We start from the raw sequence: 23,339 nt of genomic DNA on the forward strand, positions 1-23,339 counted from the left end.
CCTAAGAAAATATGGCACAAGTTACCATACCTAGTAATGGATGTTGATGTACAAGAAGTCATAGGACAGTGTCCATCTGAGTGGAGGAAGCCATCAGATCTTGGTGCAGGAACAAACACAACAAGGGAAAGTTCCTCAATGAAGGCCACAACAACACAGAAAAAGAAAGAAAATGAGCAGGTTGCAGCCCGAGAGAAAGCAACATAGAAAAAGAAGGAATTTTTCATTGTTGCTGAGGCAGCTGCTGACAAAGAGGATGAAATAAAGGAAGCTGTTGACAAGACGCGCCCTGCAAAGGAGGCTCCAGTGGAAGTAGAGGTGTCTGCTTCTCAACGGACTACAGACACGGAAGGGTCCAGGGAGGAGGAAGGAGGTGGTGGCATGGATAAGAGCACCCCCTTCAAATTGAAAAAGCGGACCAAGGAGATGACTTCTGGACCCAAGAAGAAGCAAAGATCGGACACGCAGGCACATGCGGATCCAATGGTCCTCACTGAGGGAGACTTGGATGAGATCTGGGATAAGGTCTGTGACACAATGATCGAGTTGTGGACCCAATTTGAGAAATAATACATGAAAATGCTGGGGAGCATCCAGAAGGATTTGCATGAGCTGTAAATACAGACAGGTCGACTGCAAGCAAGAGTGAGGTTCAAGTGAGCACGTAGCAAGCGAGCAAGGTCGTAATAAAAATAGAGTGGACTCTAGACCTCAAAGTCATTCCCAAGCCAGAAGGAACATTACACATAGAGTCAGAGGAAGATAACACATATCTCAGAAAGATCAAAGGCATGGGTGTGAATTTAGCCGCACTTCCCCTTCAGACCCTCCTCGCGCTTCATGAGGGGGTCTTAGATGAGCTTTGGATCAGAGAACAGCTGGCGCTATTGGTAATTAGTGAGGTCAAGATGAACAATGAATAGATATTCATAGAAAAGGTTCATTCTCTTAAGGAAACGGAAGAGCTAGCAGCGCGAAGCTAGAGCCTTGAAGCGGCAATTATACAGGCGTGGAATTCAGTACCAGAACTACACATTCCAAAGGATATAGCAACTTCAACAAATATTTACAAATTAACTGTTGAAATGAAATAGTCTAAGGATGAGGTAGGTTGAGTTACTTTTTACTTTCAGATGAAGATATCGAAACTGCAATTGAAACTGCAGCCGACTACACTACCAGAGGTGAGGGAGCAGTGCAGTGTAGCCATTAGAGAACACATGTCTACTTTGGATAATGCAGTATCGGGCTGCAATGGCCTTTTTGAAAAGACAATGGAGCTATGGAACACTTTGCAGGAGGACTTAAACCTTCAGCGACTGGGTACAGATATCAAAGAGGCAAAACAAAAAGTTGATGAGATCAGGGTGACTGTGCGCACTTTGTTACCAGTTCAGCGCTTCACGCGCTTAGAAGAAATGAAGTTGTTGCATGCATAGGTTGAGGACTTGTAGCACAAGGAAGCATTTTTGAAGGTTCAAACTCAACCATGGACAGAGGAAGCGAGCAAGATTACTCTGGCTATCTAAGAGAAGCTGAAGACTTTCCAGCAAACACAGAGGATCATGTGCCTCGCTTTGGAGGGTCCAACTATAGAGATGCTGGTCGAAGAATTACAACAAGCCACAATACAGAGCAAATCAAACCTTAAATTATTGAACCTAGAGTTCATTGACTTCCACAATAAAGTGGAGAAGCCAGGTGAGTGATTTGACGGTGAGTAACCATATTTGTGTTGATGTTGGGATGGGATCCCTGGGGTCAAGTTTTGTTAGTTAAGTCAATTTTTGTAATAATTTTTTTAAGAGAATGTAAAGTCTTCACGAAATGTGGAATCAGAGCATGAAGCTAACTAAGAGTCAAAGGGACATTAGTCCCTTGTAAGGGTAGGCGATAGGATGGTTTTGAGACTCGCCCATGGTCCGCGGGCCATTGTATTGTAATGAAAATCCTATATATAGTTGAGTCATAGTGAGTCTAAGGGAGTAACTTTTTGGTGAAGAATCATTGTAAGGGAAAGGTACAAAGGTAGGAAAATTCTGTTTCTTGTACTTAGGAGAAAGGGGAAAGAAACTGCAGCTGAGTGCACGGACCCCTGCAACTGAGTGCGCAGGCCCCTATCGCTGAGTGCGCAGGGATAAGAAGTCTATATATGAATGATTAGACTTAATAAAGATTGTTTTGAGCCAAACCTGTGCATCTATGCCTTGTTTATTGTTTTAGTTAAAGTTTGTATATCTCTGCGATATGTTATGACTTATGTGAATTAATTCTTGTTTATTATGCAGAAGTAGTGGATCTGTATCTTTTATGCATGTTAATAACAATTTAAGACCTTCGCGAAGATCGGGAAGTCGTTAGATAGATCTGCTATAGTTAGTTGTTCGGAAAGGATAGATCTGTGCGATGACAAATCTAGGCTAGAAGGGCTTCAGAATACACATTTACTGTGCAAAATTGGTAGATCTGTAATCTTTTTGCATGATAATTACAATTAAGTACCTTCGCAAAGATGTGAAGGTCATTTTGATAGAGTTGCAATAGGTGATAATCAGAAGGAATAGATCTACACGAAGGTACATCTAAGCTATAAGAACCTTAGGAAACCATCACACAAGCCTCTGGATGCAAAAACTTTGTTCTAACATCCCCCAATACTACTTCGGGTGAGACTACAGCATGTGCTACGTAGGTTGTTTCCGAAAGGGCCAATAGTTAGGGTTTTGTTGGTTGGCACGAATAACTCTGAACCCGGGTGAGGCCCCCTTAAGCCAACAAGGGTACAAATGATGATTTGAAGAAATTGCAACTGGTTACAACACTGCAAGATCGAGCACTAAGCTGGTATATTAATTATTTTTCGGATCATCTGAGTGTAACACTGGACGAGACGAAGCAAGTGCTCAATAATGAATTCAAAAAGCCTAAGTCGCAAGCCCAGTTTTTGACGGAGGTCAAAGAGATCCAGTAGAAGGTGAATGAGTCTGCGTGGGACTTTGATTAGAGTTTGAAATGTTTGTTGTAGCAAGATAATATGCAAATCACAAATGATCAACATAGGGATTAGTACATTTCTTCGTTAATACCCCATCTAAGATTGCCACTGTCACAGCTCAAAATTGGCACGTAGGCTGAAGCATTGGAGATTTCTATGAGATTGGAAGCTTTGCCCATTCAAGATACAAATCTAGGGGTGCAACAGATTCAATCGGAGTTGGCTAGTTGACATATGGAGTTGCAAAGCCTCAAAAAGGGAATGGAAGTCCAAAGTAACATTCGCGCTGAAGTTTGGTGCTTGAAATACAAACACCATGGTCACAATAAGGACCATTGACCGGTTTATTAGAATTATCTTATTGGGGGAGGCCCTCTCCCCCTGAAGCTAGAAAATACCGTTGGCTCGAGAACAGGAGTAGCACCCTGGTGCACTATTTTCCAAGTTACAGGACAACATGCGACATATAATTGTCATTTACTACAAAACTTTGTATAGACCACCCAACAATATTTTTGTAATTTCTGCAAATCTGTAGGTCATGGTGAGCGCCATTGTTGAAGTTATGAATTAAGGATGGATAGAACCCCTACGTGTAGAATGTAGGCAGATACTCGTCCTGAAGATCATGGTGCGATTGCGACGCATGGAGGGTTCCAAGGCCAAGGAAGAGGGCGAGGAGGAGGAGCTGGAAGGGATCATGGTCAGATCATATGTTACGATTGTGGGGAAGTAGGTCATTTTGCACGTGATTGTCAGAATCCAACATAGCCTTCTTGTAAATATTGTCAACAATTTGACCATGTTATAGAAGATTGCCCAATTATTTGAGTGTATAGATGAAGCACCATAAGAGATCAAAGTTGTTATATTCAAAATTCCTGAAGAACCGGTTGAATGAGTACAACCAGATTGGGGTACACAGCTGCGCCATGAGCTCAAATGCTACAATGTGACCACAAAGTATGGTGAGGAAGATCTGAGGAGAATCCACATTCCTGAGTCTGAAAGATAACGTGAAGTCAAGGGACCTAAGGTAGAAATCCTTAATATATTATAGCCCTTAAAGACCAAGCAGGTGAATATTGGATCAGAAGTGAAGTTGATTTTCGTGAACATAGGTGAATATTGGGATGAAGATACAATAGATAAGGTCGCAGAGCTATTACGAGAGTATCAAGACTTGTTTCCCACCGAGTTCTCTGATCTAAAAGGGATAGTAGGTGATCACGGAGTCATCAATATCACTTTGAAGCCAGATGCAAAGGTAGTGAAACAACACCCCTACCAATTAAATCCTAAGTATAAGGAAAAAGTGCGCAAGGAGTTGGATAAAATGCTTGAATTTGGAATAAGTGAACCTGTTAAGGAATCAGACTGGGTTAGTCCGATGGTTGTTCAAGAAAAGAAAACACAAGGTGAAATTCGGATATGCGTAGAATTAAGGAATTTGAATGATGTGTGTGTCCACGACCCATCCCCTACGCCTTTCACGGATGAGGTACTAGAGAATGTTGGAGGACAAGAAGCATATTCATTCACAGATGGATTCTTAAGGTAACATCAAACCAAGATCGCACCAAATGACCAGAGTAAGACAAAATTCATGACTGAATGGGGCTGTTTTGCGTATACAATGATACCTTTCGGGCTTAAGAATGCCCCTGCAATTTTCTCTAGGGTGGTAGTTGCAGCCTTCAAGGAATTTATCCATAAATTATTGGAGGTGTATTTCGATAATTGGATGATGTTTGGCTTAGTAAAGAGACATGCTACTAGGCTACGCTTCATGTGGGATACTTGTCGAAACCATAAGATAACCCTTAATTTGAAGAAATGCATATTCTGCGTACCCTACGGGATACCCTTGGGCCATGTTGTTTGCAAGTAGGGATTGATGGTAGACCCTTCCAAAATTGCAGTAATTGTCAATTTGGAAACCCCAAATAATGTTAAACAACTACGCACAACATTGGGCCATACAGGATATTATAGGAAGTTCATCAAAGTGTATGCACAAATCACTGCGCCTATGGAAAAATTACTGAAAAATGATGCAACATTCTGCTAGGACGAGGACTGCTAGATGAGTTTGGATGTCTTGAAGGAGAAAATGGTCACTGCGCCCATTTTAGTGTTCCATGATTGGAAGGAGTTCCACGTTCATGTAGATGCCTCCTGCATCATGCTAGGAGTTGTGCTGACCCAACTAGGCGAAAGAGATATTGACCATCCAATAAAATTTGCAATTAAAAAGTTGTCAAAGGTGAAAAATAACTATTCAACAACAGAGTGCAAAGGTTTAGCAATGGTGTATGTTTGCAGAAGTTCAGGAACTATTTGTTGGGTGCACGTTTCAAGATGTATACATATCATTCTACTCTAAAATTTTTGGTCAACAAGCCTATGTTGGGGGTAATATTTGCAGATGGTTGTTGTTGTTCAAAGAATATGATTTTGAGGTAATTGTGAAGCCAAGGGAAATGAATGCTAGTCTAGATCATCTATCATGAATTGAGAATGGGGATGAGCCTACGAGTCTGGAGGAAGGGTTGCCTGATGCACAACTCTTCACAGTTCACATCGCAGATGATCATTTCGTAGATAGAATTCAGTTTTTGTCTACATGCACCACTCCTGAAGGGTATTCAATGTAACAAAAGAAAGAAATGGTGGTCCAGGCTATAGATTTTTCTGTTATCGTTGGACACTTATACAAAATGGACTCTGATGAAATCCTACGTAGGTATGTTCTAGAGTATGGTGGAAAATTATCCTTGCAGAAATGCATGGAAGAGTAGCAAGAGGACGTTATGCGAGAAGAGAAATTGAATTTGGTGGCCCACTGTCCATAAGGGCTCCAAAATATATTGCAGGGAGTGCAATATCTGTGAGAGGATGGGAAGACCATCATGAAGAGATGAATTTCCACTGAATCCGCAAGTGACATTGTAGGTGTTTGATAAGTGGGAAATAGAATTTGTGGAACCAATACAACAACTGGGAAAGAAGATAGGGGCCAGACATATCAATACCGCGACTAAATACGTAACTAGGTGGGCGGAGGCAGAACCTGTAAAATATTGTAGCACTAATACTGTCGTGAAGTTTCTTTTTGAATATATCTTGTCTCGGATTGGTTTTCCTAATATTTTGATGAGTGACAAGGGCACACACTACTTTAATGAGAAAATTGTTGCATTGCTTGAGGAATTCCAGATATATCATCAGAATAGTATGCCTTATCACCCTCAAGTGAATGGTACAGTAGAAGACTTCAAAAAAATTTTAGAAAGCACTTTGACGAAGATTTGCAATGCGAAGAAAAATGACTGGGATGTAAACATACCAACGGTCCTCTGGGCGTGCAGGACTACCTACAAAAATTTGACAAGACAAACACCGTTCAGACAAGTATATGGGAAAGAGGCTATAATGCCCATGGAGTACATGGTGGTGATGAGCCTAGGTATTGCAACAAGAATGTTGCAACTCTGAGGGCTACCATCTTTACTTATCAACCCAGGGTTCGTACAAACTTGGAGGTGACAGTGCTATATGCACAAGTAAAAGTGAAGGTCCTTCCTGTTGTCACTATTCATCCAGCAAGAGACCCCAGGGGTTCCAAGCCAGAATTCTATAGGGTCAGAAGAAGCTTGATTATTTGATGGACAAAGAGCAAATCTATTCTAAGAGAGAGCTACTCTACTATAGTAATGGAGAAAAAAACATGTAATGTTAACTCACACCATAACCTAATTAACCAATTAAATAGCTATGCTAAGAAAATTTTCTAAATCAATCACTAACCTAATGTTGCTATGTAAGTTGCAGAAGTAAAGAGCATAAAACCATACTAAGGTGTAAGAAAAGGAACTAAATTGAATCTGTTTTCAAGTAGAAGATTAGTCGGAGGACGAAATCATTGAAAGGAGGACGTAAGGAAAGATAAGTGACAAAGATATTATCACGGAAGATTACGTAGATAGATGGGTGAATAGGATTAACGAACAGGATGAGCAACAAAGATCTTATCGTGGGCAGCTTAGTGAATAGATGAACGAACAGGATTAACGAATAGGATGAACAACAAATATCTTATCGTGGGAGATAAGATTAACAGATGGACGAACATGATTAAACAGAAGATGGATGATGGAGATCGCATCGAAGGAAAAAACGTGCAGAAATGAAGAAGCGGGTTTCGAAGGCAGTAAGCAGTTTCTCATGTGCCCTCAAATTTGTAAGCTGTATTTATAAATTTCCCGTGATTAGCCTAAGTGAGTGACACATAGCATGAGAAAACCACTTTTCTTGCGTGCTCTCGGGCGGATAACAGTCATGCAAGAATCTGCGCGAGATTGCGCGATAGCCGTTGGATCAAGTGGGGTTGATCAATGGTGGAGATCGGCCAAGCTATTTTGTGATCAGGTGACGTGATAGCCATCGGATGAAGCGAGGCAGATTGATGGTGGAGAGTACAGAAGGGTAAGGAAAATGTGCGGAAATTATGGAGCGGGTTTTTGTAGGTTGGAAATAAAGTAGAGTTTTACAATCGAAATCCGAATCCTACTAAGGTCCTAAGCCTCTCTACTTATACATCTGAAGTCTCCAACGAATTCCTTCAAATTAGGGAGGCTTGGTTCCCAACTCAAGATAAACTGGTTTTTGTCACTCTCACTTGCTCGACTGTCTTCTAGTCCTCAAAGTGATGGTTGTTTGCACTCTGAGATGATGGAGGAACACTTGAATGGAGGGGTAGTAAATGAGGAGGATTTACCTCCTATAATTCCTCTCCTTTGTCCCATTCGAGTTTTTACCAAAGTCTTTGCCATAGTTCCTTGCTTTTATCCTTTATTCTTGCATTATATGCACATTAGACCACAAAGCAAAATATCCAACTCTAACTCATCTCATAAACAAAATATGATCAAAAGTATGTAATAAGTTGTGAGAATAGTTGGTTTGACTAAGCTAGGAGGTGAATTAAGGGCAATTAAGGCCCATATAATTACCCAATGATGAGGCTCATCATCACCCCCCTACTGAAAGTGTTGCTCATCCTCTGAGCAACTTAGTCAATGTCCATGTCCTTCATGGCTCTAGTAGCCTCTCTGACATCCCATGCTTCTGTTGTGGTCTCTTCTTCTTGTTCACAGAATCCTGCTTTCCTTTCTACTTCTTCCCACTGCCTCTTTTCCTCTTCTTCATTTCTACCTTCTAGCATCCCTAGGAGAAGTGATGGACTGAGTTTTAGGCCTATCCAATTGACCTTCAACCTTTACATTGATTGCTTATACACAGGTGTCCTATTGAGTGCCTCTCTCAACCTTTGGGGGGAGCGATATTCTCTGATCTTCAAGTTGTGTGGTAGTGTGTTACATCTCCTTTAGCAGGCATGTATATTATCATCTCTTAGTAGCCTAAACATATCCTCAAAATGTGAAATTGCTTGCTCTTGGGCAGCAAGATATCTAGGTGTCAGCTGAGAATCATTTGCAATTAGATTATGGGTGCTGATTAGGGTCGTGGGATTTGATTGTTTAGCTCTGATGGAAAGAGGTTCATTTTGCTCTTTGGCCAATATTCTTTTCATCTTTACAGCCCTTGAATCCTCATGGTTCATCCATGATGCCAAAGCCATTAATAGTAGATCTCCTAGCTTGGCATTAGGATCCCAAATATTCATGTCTGTGAGGGCCATGTTGTGCAAGTAAAACTCAGCCATTTTGGCCCTATCATCTAGTGTAATTTGATTAGAAAGATCAATAAACTACCTCTAGTCCTAAAATGGCATGGTGCCCCTCTTTGCTAGTGTTTTAATATGAAATTGTAGCCATTGTTCTCTGAGGTAAGGAGCATAGGCTTTAGTTGGCATCCTACACTTGATGGCCTCCAAGGAGAGGCTGGCCATACATGCTAACTGGTTTTCCTGTTCTTCCCCTTCTATTTAAATGCCTTCTTCCTCTTTGTTTTTCTTATCTTCTTCCTCTTGCTATTCTTTCTCCTCTATTTCAGTGCCTTTTTCCTCTTCTATTTCAGCATCATCCTCCTTCTCTTCTGCTTGATCATGTTCCTCTATATTAGTTTATTCTTCATCCATCTCATCCCCATCTAGCTCTGTATCTCCTTTTTCTTATTTTGCCTCCTCCTCCCTAACAGAAGGACTAACATTATGGGTGAGGGTTTGGATGTCATCCTCTGCTGGTAAGTTTCTGAAGACTGACCATGTTATAGGGATCCTGAGGGTTTGGAGGGCATCCTTAATGAGGATCCTGATCAACCCATGGTGAGCCAGTTGTTGGGAATTCCCTTCCTTTACTTTGTTGTTGGAGTCTATGAGTGATTGGATCAAGAAGTAGGGTATGTTGAGTCTTTGGTGAACTGGTGTTTCTACCCCAAGTCTTAATTCTTCAAGCATTATAAAATGGCTTCCATAACAACACTATATCTATGGAATGACAAATGAGGTGACAGGGTATGGTGAATGAGGTGGATAGTAATGAATGGGGGTAGCAGATGACGTGGAGGAGATGAGATGGAGTGGAGCGATGGTGGTGGCCCACTGCGGTGGTAGGGAGTGTACAAGATGGTCATCAGGCTTGAACCTCCACAGAGTACTTTATCTGCCTCTCAAACCCACGTTTACTTAAGTCTTGTGCTACCGCTCGAACATTAATATGGGTCGGGGCCCCACCTTACATCACTGTTTTTGGACTCTTGCATTCTCTTTTGACTTATTAAATAATTTTCTTTTTTTCCACCTTTTCACTTATAAACCAACTACCTTATACTCTTTACAACTTTTGATCAAATGATGCATATGAGTGAGTAAGTGGGATACTTACCTATGGTCTCGATGCCACGTTGTAGTTGTCGAAGATTAGAGGTGTTGTTGATGGTCATTCTTCTTCCTCCTCTGCTGTCTACTTATGGTTTATTAGCTTTTGCAGGTGTTTGTGATTGAAGATATGATGTTGCTGCTACTGTTGCTACGGAGATCCTGGATCATCCTAGCGAAGACCTGTAGCTGATGATTGATATTATGTGGGATAAACTGCCACAAGATTTCCCATAGGATGTCCTATAGCTGATGTCCTATTGTTGGCTGGGGATGTGAGGATGCTACAATGAATGGACAGAGGGAGTAGGAGTGTGTGTGGATGCAGGGATGATGGTAATATATGAGGTGAGGGGTTAGATCATATCTAGAATGAATTTTGGGGATATAACCAATCTACCATTCAGGGGACCCTATAGGAATACAAGGGATCCTGTAGAAAACACAATCTTCACTTTCAATTGAAGCAATGAAGTAAAAAACAATGGAATTGATGGAGGGATGCATGGTAAGGAGTGGAGGAGATGAATATATGTGAGGCAGGGTTCCCTTTGGATCTTCTCTTTGCTCCTTGATTATCTTTCTCACCCACCTGCAAATAACAATTATGTCTTTTTTCTCTTTTTTCTTTTATTATTATTATTATATATGTTTTTTTGAAAAACACCTACGCTGCCTTAGAGAGGTTTTCACCCTAGATATTTACCCTGGGTGCCTCAAGGAAGGTTTTCACCCAGGGATATTCTTATCCTTTTCATTTTTCTCATCCTTGGGCTGCCTCACGAGGTTTTCAACCCAAAGATGGGACTCAAGCACCTCATGGAGGTTTTCACCTGAATGCTTATTCTTTTTTCTCTTTTTGAGTGACCTGATGAAGGAGGAGCTGGAACTTTCTCTGCCATCATCACTGTCTTGTTGATATTGTCAATGAACTCTTGTTTTGATAAAGGCCTCTTGTACATATTCAATCGATGCCCATTAAATAGCAATGGAATGGCTTCTTCATCTATAGTTCTGATTTGCATTGAAGCATTGTCATGACATCTTTCCACCACATAAGGTCCGAGCCATCTTGTCCTTAGCTTTCCCTTGAAGTCTTTATACCTAGAATCATATAACAATGCCCAGTCTCCCTCTTGAAATTTCTTCTCCTTAATATGTTTGTCATGCCAGATCTTCCTCTGAAGCTGAACTATCTCTGTATGTAGGAGGGCCTGCATTATGAATTCATCCAAGCCATTCAAATGGAACAATCTTTCTTTCTATGCATGAATGAGATCCAAATCTAGTTTGGCTGCCATCCTCAATGTGTTATATTCAAACTCAATGGACAACAAAGCCTTTTTCCCATAGACCAACTCATAGGGTGTAAATGCAGTTGTGGTCTTCCATGTTGTATTATAGGCCCAGGTGGCCTCAACTAGTCTCTCTACCTAATCCTTCCTGCTACTGCTCACTACCTTGGTTAAGATGTTCTCCATTGTCATGTTGGTCACCTCCACTTGCCCATTAGCTTGTGGATGATAAGGAGTGAAGGTCCTACACTTGATTTTGTGATGGCTGAGTAGTTCCTCAATCATGTTGGAGGTAAACTGGCTGCCTTGGTCTGTGACTAGCACTCTAGGGTACCCAAATTTGTAGAATACATTCTCCCTTAGAAACTCAGCCACCTTATCTTTTGTTGCCACCTTAATTGCCTTGGTTTCAGCCCACTTAGTCAAATAATCAGTGCACACAATGATGTACTTTTTTTCTTTGAAGAAGGTTTGATAGGCCCAATGAAGTCCATGGCCCACCTGTCAAATGGCTCGAAATTCACTTGAGGTTGTAGGGGCATTTCATCTCTTGGAGTAGGCTTTCCCATCCTCTGGCACTGATCACACTGACTAATGAACTTTTTCACATCTTGATGAAGAGCAGGAAAATAATAGTCTTCTTGCAACACTTTGAATGTTGTCCTCTTTCCTGCAAAGTGGCCTCCACAAGGCCCATCATGACAGGTCAGAAGGATGTCAAAGACTTCCTCTTCCCTTACACACCTTCTCAAGATTTGATCTGGGCCAAGTTTGAACGGATTGCCCCCAATCCAAGTGAAGGGGGCACTTTTCCTAACTATCTTGCTCTTTTCTTTGGAGGGCAAGTTTGGTGGGAACTGTGCTGATACCAAATAGTTTACTATATCAACAAACCATGGGGAGAGAACTAAAATAGAAAACAAATGCTCGTCTGGTGATTGTTCATCCACCATTCCTTCTTCACCTGCAGGTAGATTCATCCTAGATAGAAAGTTTGCAACAACATTTTCCTTGCCAGGATTATCAACAATAGTTAGATCAAACATTCTAGCATTCACATCTGGTTTGTTCATTAAATATTTGATTACAGCATGGATAGTATGCACAAATGTTTGATAGCCTGTAATGTAATGCCTAAATTTTTTTAATGAATGCACAACAACTAGGAGTTCCTTTTCGGTCACAGTATAATTTAGCTCAGCCTTTGACAAGTTCTTACTGGTAAAATAGATGGCATAGTGAAATTTCTCCTCTTCCTGAACTAAGGCTACTCATATGGCCTTGTGTGAGGCATTAGCATGAATATGAAAAGGGAGGACTCAGTTTGGGCCTCGAAGAATTGGTGCAGTGATTAACTTGCCCTTTAGAATGTCTAAGGCCTCTTAACAACTCTTTGACCATATAAACTCGGAATCTTTGGACAACAACCCAAACAAAGGAGAGGCTGACTTGCTGAAGTCCTTTATGAACCTTCGGTAGTATCTAGCTAACCCTAATAAACTCCTGATATCTCTCTGCTTTTGTGGAGGTGGGACCCTTTGGATGATTGTTATTTTGTTTGGGTCCACCTGTAGTCCTTGTTGAGATATTGAATGACCTAGCACAGTCCCTTCAGTCATTAATAATTCACATTTTTTTGTACTGAGAGACATATTCATTTCAATGCATTTGTGCAATACTTTTCCTAGGTTAGTCAGGGCTTCTTGGAAATCACAACCATAAGGTGTAAAATCATCCATATAGATTTCCATAGCATCATGTACTAATTCAACAAAAATACTCAAGACTGCTCTCTGGAAGGTGGCAGGAGCATTGCATAGGCCAAAAGGAAGGACCCTATAGGCAAAAGTACCCCAAGGATAGGTGAATGTGATCTTGTCCTAGTCTTCTAGGAAGATTTGGATTTGGTTGCACCCACTGAATCCATCTAGGAATGAAAAAAACTTCTTCCCTACCAAGCCATCTAGCACTTGGTCAATGAAGGGTAGGGGAAAATGATCCTTCTTTGTGGCTTTGTTCAACTCCCTATAATCGACAAAAATCATCCACTTACCAATTTTCTCGAGGACTAACACTAAAGGAGAGACTCACTCGTTGTCTGAGATAGGGTAAATGAATCCTGCATCTAGAAGTTTTTGAAATTCTTCTTTGACTATGTCTTTAAGAGATGGATTCATCCTCCTTTGTGGTTACATGACTGGCTTGCAACCTTCTTTGATGTATATGTGGTGAGTACACACTGAGGGGTGTACTCCCTTCATTTCCTTGCAACTCCAAGTGAAGGCTTTTAGGTTTTCTCTCAACATGTTGCTTAGCTTTTCCTCTTCTAAAGAAGAAAGAGATGGATTAATTCTCAAAGTTTCTCTGGGCCGAATTCTATGGTTTTGACACGGAGTGGGTTGGAATTGGCCAAGCATAAGTCAATTGGATGATTGTTCTGGGTTTCCCTTACTTCTTCTTCTAATCGTAATGAACTAGGAGTTGGACTTTGGAGCAGGTGTTCAATTAAGTCATCCTCATCTTGCTGTCCTCCTCCTATGGTTGCTTTCAAAGTATAAAGTTGGGCAAAATAAACCTCATCTTCTTCCTCCTCCTCCAACCATAAAGTTAAATCATGCTCTAGAGAAGGTTGAGCAGGAGGGTATAGGACTAATTGTTTGGACATATGCCCATTATTGATGGTCATATTCCCAGCTCTGTAGCTAATGTAAGCATCATCTATGGCCAACCATGGCCTCCCAAGGATGAGAGGGTAACCAGTAAGCTTAGCCTTAGGATGGAGAATTAGAAAATCTGCAGCGTACTCCCAGGAATCAATGGAGACCATCACATCCTCAAAATTCCCTCAGGGGTGACTGTGGAACAGTCTGCAAGTTGTAGAACTGTTGTGGTTTTCCTCAATGACCCTTTAGATTTGAGCTTGAGCATGGTGTCCTTGGTCATCACATTAATGGAAGCCCCAAGATAAATCAGAGTGTGTGCAACAATGGTGCCATTAATGTGCACATCTACTACAAGGCTCCCAGGGTCTAAATATTTTGGACATATTACCTTCCCCAACATTATGTCAAACAACTGTCCAATGACATTAATGGTAGGGGCATCCATTTTTCTTCTTCCTGGATGCTTGAAGCATTTCTCCTTAATCAACTTATTGTAAAAGGGAACATCTTTGATTGCCTGGAGAAGGGGGATCTTTACACATATATTTTTCAATTCTCCCTAAACTTCAGTTTCTTCTGGGGTAGGCTGGAGTGGTTGGGCTAATATCTTAGGAAAGGGTGGATTTACTTTAAGGTTGCTTTCCTCTCTTTCTTCCTCAACCTCCCTATGTGGGGAGGGAGGTTGGTTATCAGGGAGAATTCGCCGAGATCTTAGGTTTAACTCCTGGATTTCTACAGCATAAGTTGGGTATGATGTCTCTCCACTGTATACTTGTTGAGCCTGCCTATTGTTCGGGTTTGGATTTGGCTGGGCAGGCATCTAGGGTTTCTTAGGTGGAGCAGAGTGTAGGAGTTGTGGTTGGGTAGGTGGTGGAGGCAATAGGGCTGGAACATTGTTGAATTGGGGCCTCCACCCCTGGAGTGGGGTATTCCACTAATGTTGTGGCTGAACATAAGGTTGAAATGACTGGTTGGCTGGCTAGGAATGATACTGAGATGCATAGGACCAAGGAGGGGGTGTAGACCAGGAAGGATGAGCAGGGGGTCCCCAAGAAGGTATAACTATGGTTTGGTTGGGGTTGTAATATGCATGGGATGACCCTTGCATACCCTGTTGGTATGGTCTAGGCCCAAGAGGTCTCCTTTGGTTAATGTAGCAAAGTTGCTCAGTGACCCTTTTAACTCCTTGATATAAAAATTTGATTCCAGGTAAAGAAGGGCACTTGTTTGTGGAGTGGTTTTCTTCATAGACTGAGCAAATCTTAATACAGTTTAACGTACATTTGTTCCTAGGATGCCTCCTGGTGCATCTAGGACAAAAGATGGCCAAGGCTCTCTTTGCTTCCTCTTGCTTCCTTTGGATGTTCATGGTGTCCAATTACAAGGCAAGGGTTTGCAGCATATCACTTTTGAAATCTTCCAGCATATTTCCAATTTCACCCTTGATGGATGAGTTGGAGGATGATGTACTGGCCATGGATTAACTACCCTACCCTTTTTTTTGGTTTCCCTAGAATGGTTTCTAAAGACAGTCTTGATATCCTCATAGGGTAATTGGTAGATATCTCCTCCTGCTAACATGTGTAAGGTATCTAGAAGATCTTCCCTTACTCCTCTAAGCAGGACCAACTTTAGTGACTCATGGTCAAGTGTGCACCTGGCCCTTTTGTAACTGAGATGGAATCTTTCTTCATAGTCTTCTAGGGATTCATCCTGGCATATGGTCATTCTGAAAATCTCTTCTTTATTATCCTTTGACCTACAGTAGTCCCTATATTTGTTGTTAAAATCCTGCTGCATCTGAGCCCAAGTTGTGATGCTATCTCCAGGTAAACCCATGAACCAGCACAATGCTACATCCTTGAGGGTAGATGGAAACAGTTTTAACTTTTGCTCATCATCTGTATAGTCATAGGTTCAAAATATAACAGCAAACTGAAATAGGAAAGTGTAAGGGTCCTCTGTGGTCAGGCCATGGAAATGAGGTAGAGCAGAGGTGTAGGTTTTAACCCCGTATAGAAATTACCTGCATACAAATTCTAAAACACAGAAAATAAACAATGCAAAAGCATAACACATAAAATACATATACACAGAGATTTCCCCTGCATCCCAAAACCAGGACTACCAGCTTGATTTTTCATTATGTTCCTTTCAATGTTACAATACATATTTATACATGCCGAAGCATCCAAAACCATGGACCGAAAACCATCGTGTCCAAAACCATGTGCCAAAATCATGCAAAAAACCATAGGTAGGTCCGCCCAAACTAACATAGGGTCCAAAACCAAAATTTTCCTTGAATGTCTGAATAATGACCTATAGTTTCCTTCAAGAGTGTATATTTGGAGCATTTTCCATTAAAGATTCAACCATTGACCACACCACATCCAGAAATGAACTGCATCGTTACACACAAATGTACCAATTAAAATATTAAATTGAAAGACAATTTTAAAATACATAGTCTCATACCACATACAAAGACCTATGTTTCTTGAGTTTAATTTTTTTCCATGGGAATATCTTGAACATATAATCAATTACTTATCCATCAATTGGATACTTATGATAGAATGTTATGAAATTCTTTCGAGTGATTTATATAGATTCCATCTACATAAATTTTTTTTTTTCCTCATGTTGACCATAACCTATGGCAAAGAGCACTTGTCATTTTATCTCATAAGGGTTCAACATTTCTTCCCTTCATATTTCAAGATCTCTATACGCATAAACTTTATTTCATTAAGTTATGTCCTTGACTGGACTATCTTAGTTTTATTTTATTCCTCGCATTTATACAACTCATAATTTAACTTTAACATAAGCAAGTAATTTGAGGACAATATGGAAGGAGAGATCTATTAACGATAGAATTTAAAACTACCATTACTCCTTTCAATACCACATAATTGTTACAATTTTGTTCATTCCTCCCGTTCTACTATGATATTTAGCATCTTAAATCAGTTTTTAACTCATGTTAAATTGTGAGAAATTTAATCCATCATGCATGTAAGAATACCAATGCATTTCATTGTAACCATGCAAATGAGTCCTACATGAAATCCATACACATATATGTAAGCATAGGCATGTAATCACATCATGGGTATCCCTTTCAACCAAAATGTAAATTTGCAATTCCGAAGATAACTCTTCATATTCTCTTGTTTTTTGCATAAAACAAAATAACAAATAACTCATATAAATTGTACACATGCTTCTGTGTAGTTTTTCTTCACACGCAGTAGCCATATGTAATTTAATATGATAAAGTCTGCTTAAAATAATTATGCATAATAATATGAGTAAATATACTTATCATCAAGGAAATTTCACTTAAGAAAACTGTGGTACCTATGTCGATGAGTTAATACATGTTTTTATGTTTTTCTCACATTAACAAAATAAAACACATGTAGAACAGTCCGCCTCCATAATAACTACCAATAGGTATTTTCCATTAATGGTGGCATATATATATATATATATATATATATATATATATATATATATATATATATATATATATATATATATATCAAGCTCGACTAAAATTTGGTCTATCATGTGTAATGTGTTGTACATCAATTTTTTTAAACCATGATAAATAATGAAAATTTGCGCCATCACCAATTTCTTAGATGACAGATTTACCTTTGACATTGGTGGTAGATCTTCAAATTTGTATAGATAGACATACATGCCTTTCATTAGGCAGAGTAATTACTGAGATTTATATTATCCATTTTACTTCTTTAACTCCTTTTAAATTTGGAATCATATAATGAAATACTCACTGGGTTAGTACATTCTACTGTGGATGGCATTTGAATAAGTAAAGTGTCAGTGGGAGATATTGATGGCACTACAAAGATAGAGGCCCTTTGTAGCGAGATTCTATACCAAGAAGATGTGGATTTTGCACAGTTCATCCACACAGACCAATGATACAGAGCACGATGATAAATATTGCTCCTTTAAATTCGCCATTAATTGAGAATGCCAATGAGGAAAGAGAGCACTAATGGAACGGTTGGCTAGATGGAGGTGCCGACTACCAGCATAGGGATGATGGCCATAATTTTGAAACTAAGATCCACTATCAATAACCCTCTATTAAGTGAACTAAAGTCATTTTTTCCTTTTTTTAAATTTACTTCTCTGTTATATAAATGTGATTTAGAAAAGATGTTAAAAGTTTAAATAACTTAAGACCCGTCTACCTTATATATTCGTCAAACATCATTTAACTGACTACTTACTAATCAATATGCGGAACAATCAGAAAATAATATCTCCGTGGGACTTTACACTAGTACAAAATGGCTAATTAATTACTAAAAAAATGACTAAAATTTGCATATAAACGACCATTTTTTAGTTAGTGACCAATAGTAGCTAATTTATAGTATCTTATAACGTGAACAACATTTAGTCGTATTTAACTTAGTCATTAATTGGTTGTCTGAATTTTATCATCTAGTAGTATATTTAGTCATAATTTTCGTCATTAATTTAGTTATTGATTTAGTCATTAATTATCACAATTAATGACAAATAAACAATAAAATATAATACTACATGATCACCCAAGAAAACCAATTAATGACCAAATAAATATGACCAAAATGTTGGTCGTGTTAGAAGATACTGTAAATTAGCTACTAATAGTCATATATATGCAAATTTTAACCATTGTTTGAAACCAATTAATGACCAAATAAATATGACCAAAATGTTGGTCGCGTTAGAAGATACTGTAAATTAGCTACTAATAGTCATATATATGCAAATTTTATTCATTGTTTGAAATCAATTAATGACCAAAGAAATATGACCAAAATGTTGGTCACGTTATAAGATACTATAAATTAGCTACTAATAGTCATATATATGAAAATTTTAGTCATTGTTTGAAACCAATTAATGACCAAAGAAATATGACTAAATTTCGGTCGTGTTATAAGATATTGTAAATTAGCTACTAATAGTCATATATATGCAAAATTTAATCGTAATTTGCAATCACAAATTTAACATTTACAATAGTCATTTATATTTTTTTGGTAGTTTCATATTCATTATATAAATGACTAATTTAGTAATTTATATTCATTTCATTTACTTTCATTAATAATCATTATAGACGACTAATTTAATCATTGTATATTCATTTAATCTGTGTTCATTATTAATAAAACTAAACTACTAATTTAATAGTTTTAGTTTGATTTTATGTGTTCATTATTAATCAACATACATTTTTTAGTATGATTTTGCAGCTAAATTAAAAAAATGTCATACAATATGCAAGTTCATCTAATATGAAAACACAAAGTTACATATGTTGATTACAGTACTAAATAATATCAAATACAACTATAAATAGTTTCAACCACATAAATTATATTATAGCAAATGTCAAGTATTACAATATCAATTTCCAACTTAATATTGGTTGGACTACAATTCACACATGAAATATTGTTTCATCACTTCAGAACATTATCATTGTGTTTCCAAGGCATTGCAAGTGAAATCACAAACTCTAAAGACTTGAGCATCAGTCTGTACATGTGTGTCTCACACAGGATATTGGCTTTAGGAGTATCACTAGACCGGTTCTATTCTCTCTCTCTTTCTGCATTTGTTGCTGCAGCGTTATTGTTCTCCTCTTTCTTCAATTTCTATTTCTTACCATCAATACTGAGTTCCTCTTCTAAAAATTTAAGAAGATACAATGTAGATTATAAGACATGAAATATGATGAACACTATAATATAAACTAAAGTAGACTATAAAATATTTATATGACATATACCTCAACATCAGCAATGTCAATGTCATTTTTCCCCAGAAAAGAAAGAAACTTGAACAAGTTTTCTTCAGTTGGGAAATAGTGGCCATTATGTGGCTAGATGGCCTGTATAAACAAAGCAAATAAAATGTCACCATAAAAAAGAAAACCTTAGGAACTTAGTATTCAACCTTCAAGAAAATCTCAGACACAATCATGCCAACTAAGTTACATGCTAAAAAGCTCAAACTATCGATAACTTGTGAAAACAAATGGAAAGAAAAAGACAACATATAATAAACAAGAGCCACATGGTGGCAATGTCACTGCTTTTGTTTTTTTGCACATTGCCACCACCTAGCTCTTGTTATAATAAGTTTAATAAAAAGATAAAAACAATTAATATATCTTAGAAGAATAAAATATGAAGTAATCAATTTAATTAATTAAATAAAAAGATAAGTAACTTGAAAAACAATTGGTTCTACATAGATAATTTTAATAAAAATATTATTTTAAAAATTGTATAACAATTTCTTATTATTAATATATTGAACAAATATATAAATACAAATAGAGTTTAAAGTGGAACCTATTGCAATGATCAAAGTGGCGTAATTGAAAGTTGTACGTTTTGGTGGCAATTTCAACTTTCACCACCTCAATGCTAAGAATCATCTCTATACCTATAATATCAAAATTCATAGGAAAATTATGTAGTCAATAATCTATTAATCATACCAACTACAATGATGACTTCAAATGTATAAAGACATTAAATTTGTTTGCAAATAGCATTGATTAGAGGAAGACCCTGAACTACTACAAACTTAAAACATCCAATCTTTTCCATTTCCACAAGGTAAGCATAACCTCAAAACAGATATGACACAAAAATAATAGAAAAGGATTGATATGCACACCTTTCTAAGAATACCACTTTGGGAGCTACCTCTCTTCTCCACTCCCAACGTGGACATGGAATATCGGTAGTCATGAAGCTCCTAAAAGCAAAAAATATCAATGTTCACACTCTCTTTCTTTCTGTCTCTCTCTCTCTGAAATGAAAGAAAACATACATAAGGATGCATGAATGCATCATACATCCTATAACAACACTATCATGGAGAAGAAAGTTGATGATCACATGGGATCAATTCTTGTTTGCATCAAAGGTGAAAATAGGAACAATCAATACAGGGTTGGAGAATGGAGAATGCCTCATATATTTTACATTTATAAGATACACACATACTAATAAGATGCACAACATATGAGTCCATAAGGGATAAACATAATTTATACAGAGGAAGGTAATGGAGATATGATATAGTAGACTCTTAAAAAAGGGTATGTTAGGATCACTTCCAAGCATAGGCACCAGCTGCTAAGTAAAATTCAACAATGATTGTAACCCTTGAGACATTAGAGTCTACTTGTGACTTCGCATGGTAGTGACAAACCAGATAGATCTCCTTAGTACAAAAAACCATTGTCACATTGAGATAAGAACAAAATCCAGATATTGACATATTTTTGTTATTTGTAATCTTTTGTATAGTTAATTTACATCCATCGATCCTGTGAACATGGGTGACTATCTGTCTCTCCATTTTATGGATAGAAAGGAAAGGCCTTGTATGAGCAATATGTCACTAACTAGCTTTTGTATCCACAACCAAAATATTTGCTACAAAAAGCAGAGCATACATTCCCTCTAGTCTTTGTGCAGGCTTAGAAGCGCCACTTTTAGCAAGTTGTATCAATGGCTCCACCAAAGGTATCATCTGGTTGAAAAATACAAAGCAATTAATTCAATTAATACCATCTTCAAAATAAATTTCAAGATGGGCATATTTCATTTAAAACAAAATATTTAAAGCTATAAGATCATTTATAACTTTAAACTTTTGAACCATTAGAGCTAGACCACAATATTTACCCGTATCAAAATCTTTGAGTTCTGGCGTGCTAATTTCAAACTACGAAGGTGTGCTCTTCGAAAATTTTCCTTCTCTTTAAGTCTCATAGCAAAGAAAAAAGCAACATCATGTACAAAGCCATCTGTTGATTTTGCAATCTAGGAACCCAAAAACAACAATATTGCAATGCGTGCCTCGACATCCCTGTATTTTTTTTCCAAGAAAGTTACTAAAAAAATAAATCAAATAGTATACTAGAAAAGAACATATCAAAAAATAGAAAAAAAAAAAAAAAAAAAAAAACACACACACAAACAAACAAACCTGCACAGTGGTTGTAGGACTAGGAGTTATGTTCATGCACATCTTGAGTCCTTGGATTTGTCATTCAAACAGAGAAGTTATCCATTGTTTAAATATTTTTTCTAAGTTTCTCCTATCAACTACCTCCATACACAAATATTCATTTCTCCTTCTGCACCACTAAACATCTATCACCATGTAGAATCCTAAGAGAAAATTCAGGTGCCATGTCAAGAAAAAGGACTAGGAAACCACATTTGCACTCCTCCAAGGGAATAATTATGGATTTCAAACATCAACATCATAGCCAGCGTACATAGGCAGAAAATTGGATACAAATGCAAATGATGAAATGTCCATTGGGACTGAAATCTCTTGTATAGAACCTTTTTCCATCACAAAGGCCTTGGACCAGGCAGCTAATGCTTCCAAAATACCCTCCTTGTTAGTATTAATGAATAGCAATGTGAGACATTCAAAGCAGAGCACTTGACCTTTGATTCCTTTCACAACTTCAATAACAAGGCATGTGAGTGGCATGTTTAGCATGTTGTTGCCATTTTTCTTGGGATTATGACTTTCTACAACAAGTTTCCCAGGGGGCACTTATGTTTTGAAAGTGAACATTGGGTGTTTATCCTTGTCCTCCACTCTATCTTACAATTTTTAATCAACTAGTATCCCTTCATCATAAATTTATTTATCTAGGCAGTTGCTAGTCTTTCTTCAACAATGGCCCAAACAACTAGTGATTATCCACATCTATAGTCACCAACAAAAAAAACACCATCAACACTTATTGCAAAATCACCAAATTTGGCTTTGAAATTTGACCTGTTATCCCTTTCCATATCAAGCTTCTCTGCAATAATCTATCAAACCAAATAAAAAACTAAAATTAGAGTGAGGAGGTAAATGGAGAAATTCTAAAAAATATGGTGTGTATGTCCAGTATCTTTTAGACACAGAATATAAATGTTGAAAATATGTGTATTCAATGTTATGGATTGGGAAGGTTGCAATATCACTGAATTACTCAATTTTCCAAAGAAGAAAACATAGTCCAACAATGAATGTTGTCAACTAAATTCAGATTGGACCTGAATCGTTACATTGTGCTTATCAATAAAAATTTAAAGTTTTATATCACCTTAGTAACAACTTTGATGCTTAGAAAAATATAGCTTACCTGTTCTAGTCCAAGAAATCCCATTGCTAAGAAAACAAGTTTTTCTTCTATAATCTCCTTTGTGCCCTCCATCTCTTTCAACTAGAACTTTCCACTCTCATCTTTTTCCCATTTGACCTTGATCAATTCAAGCCCTTTATCATTTCCATTGTCATCATCTATAAACCTTTTTGTCAACACTTCATATGACTTGGGATCTTTACCAAACTTGGTAATAGCTTCCTAGTGGCCATAATCTACTCAAAAAACCTTAGGCCACTACCAAAAAGTGAACAAAGACCCATAATCATGGAATTGTACTAGGATACAACATGCTATAAAA

The 23,339-nt window shown here is 38.0% G+C and overlaps 1 pseudogene; it reads right to left on the reverse strand.

The window, feature by feature from the left end:
• Positions 1 to 22,409: 22,409 nt before the first annotated feature.
• LOC149220154 (glutamate synthase 1 [NADH], chloroplastic-like) overlaps positions 22,410 to 23,339 on the reverse strand; it is a 41,937-nt pseudogene continuing 41,007 nt past the window's right edge.

Source organism: Pinus tabuliformis, chromosome Q, assembly GCF_031772625.1.
Source record: "Pinus tabuliformis cultivar Carrire ecotype Pingquan chromosome Q, CPIR1, whole genome shotgun sequence".
In the NCBI taxonomy this organism is placed as follows: domain Eukaryota; kingdom Viridiplantae; phylum Streptophyta; class Pinopsida; order Pinales; family Pinaceae; genus Pinus; species Pinus tabuliformis.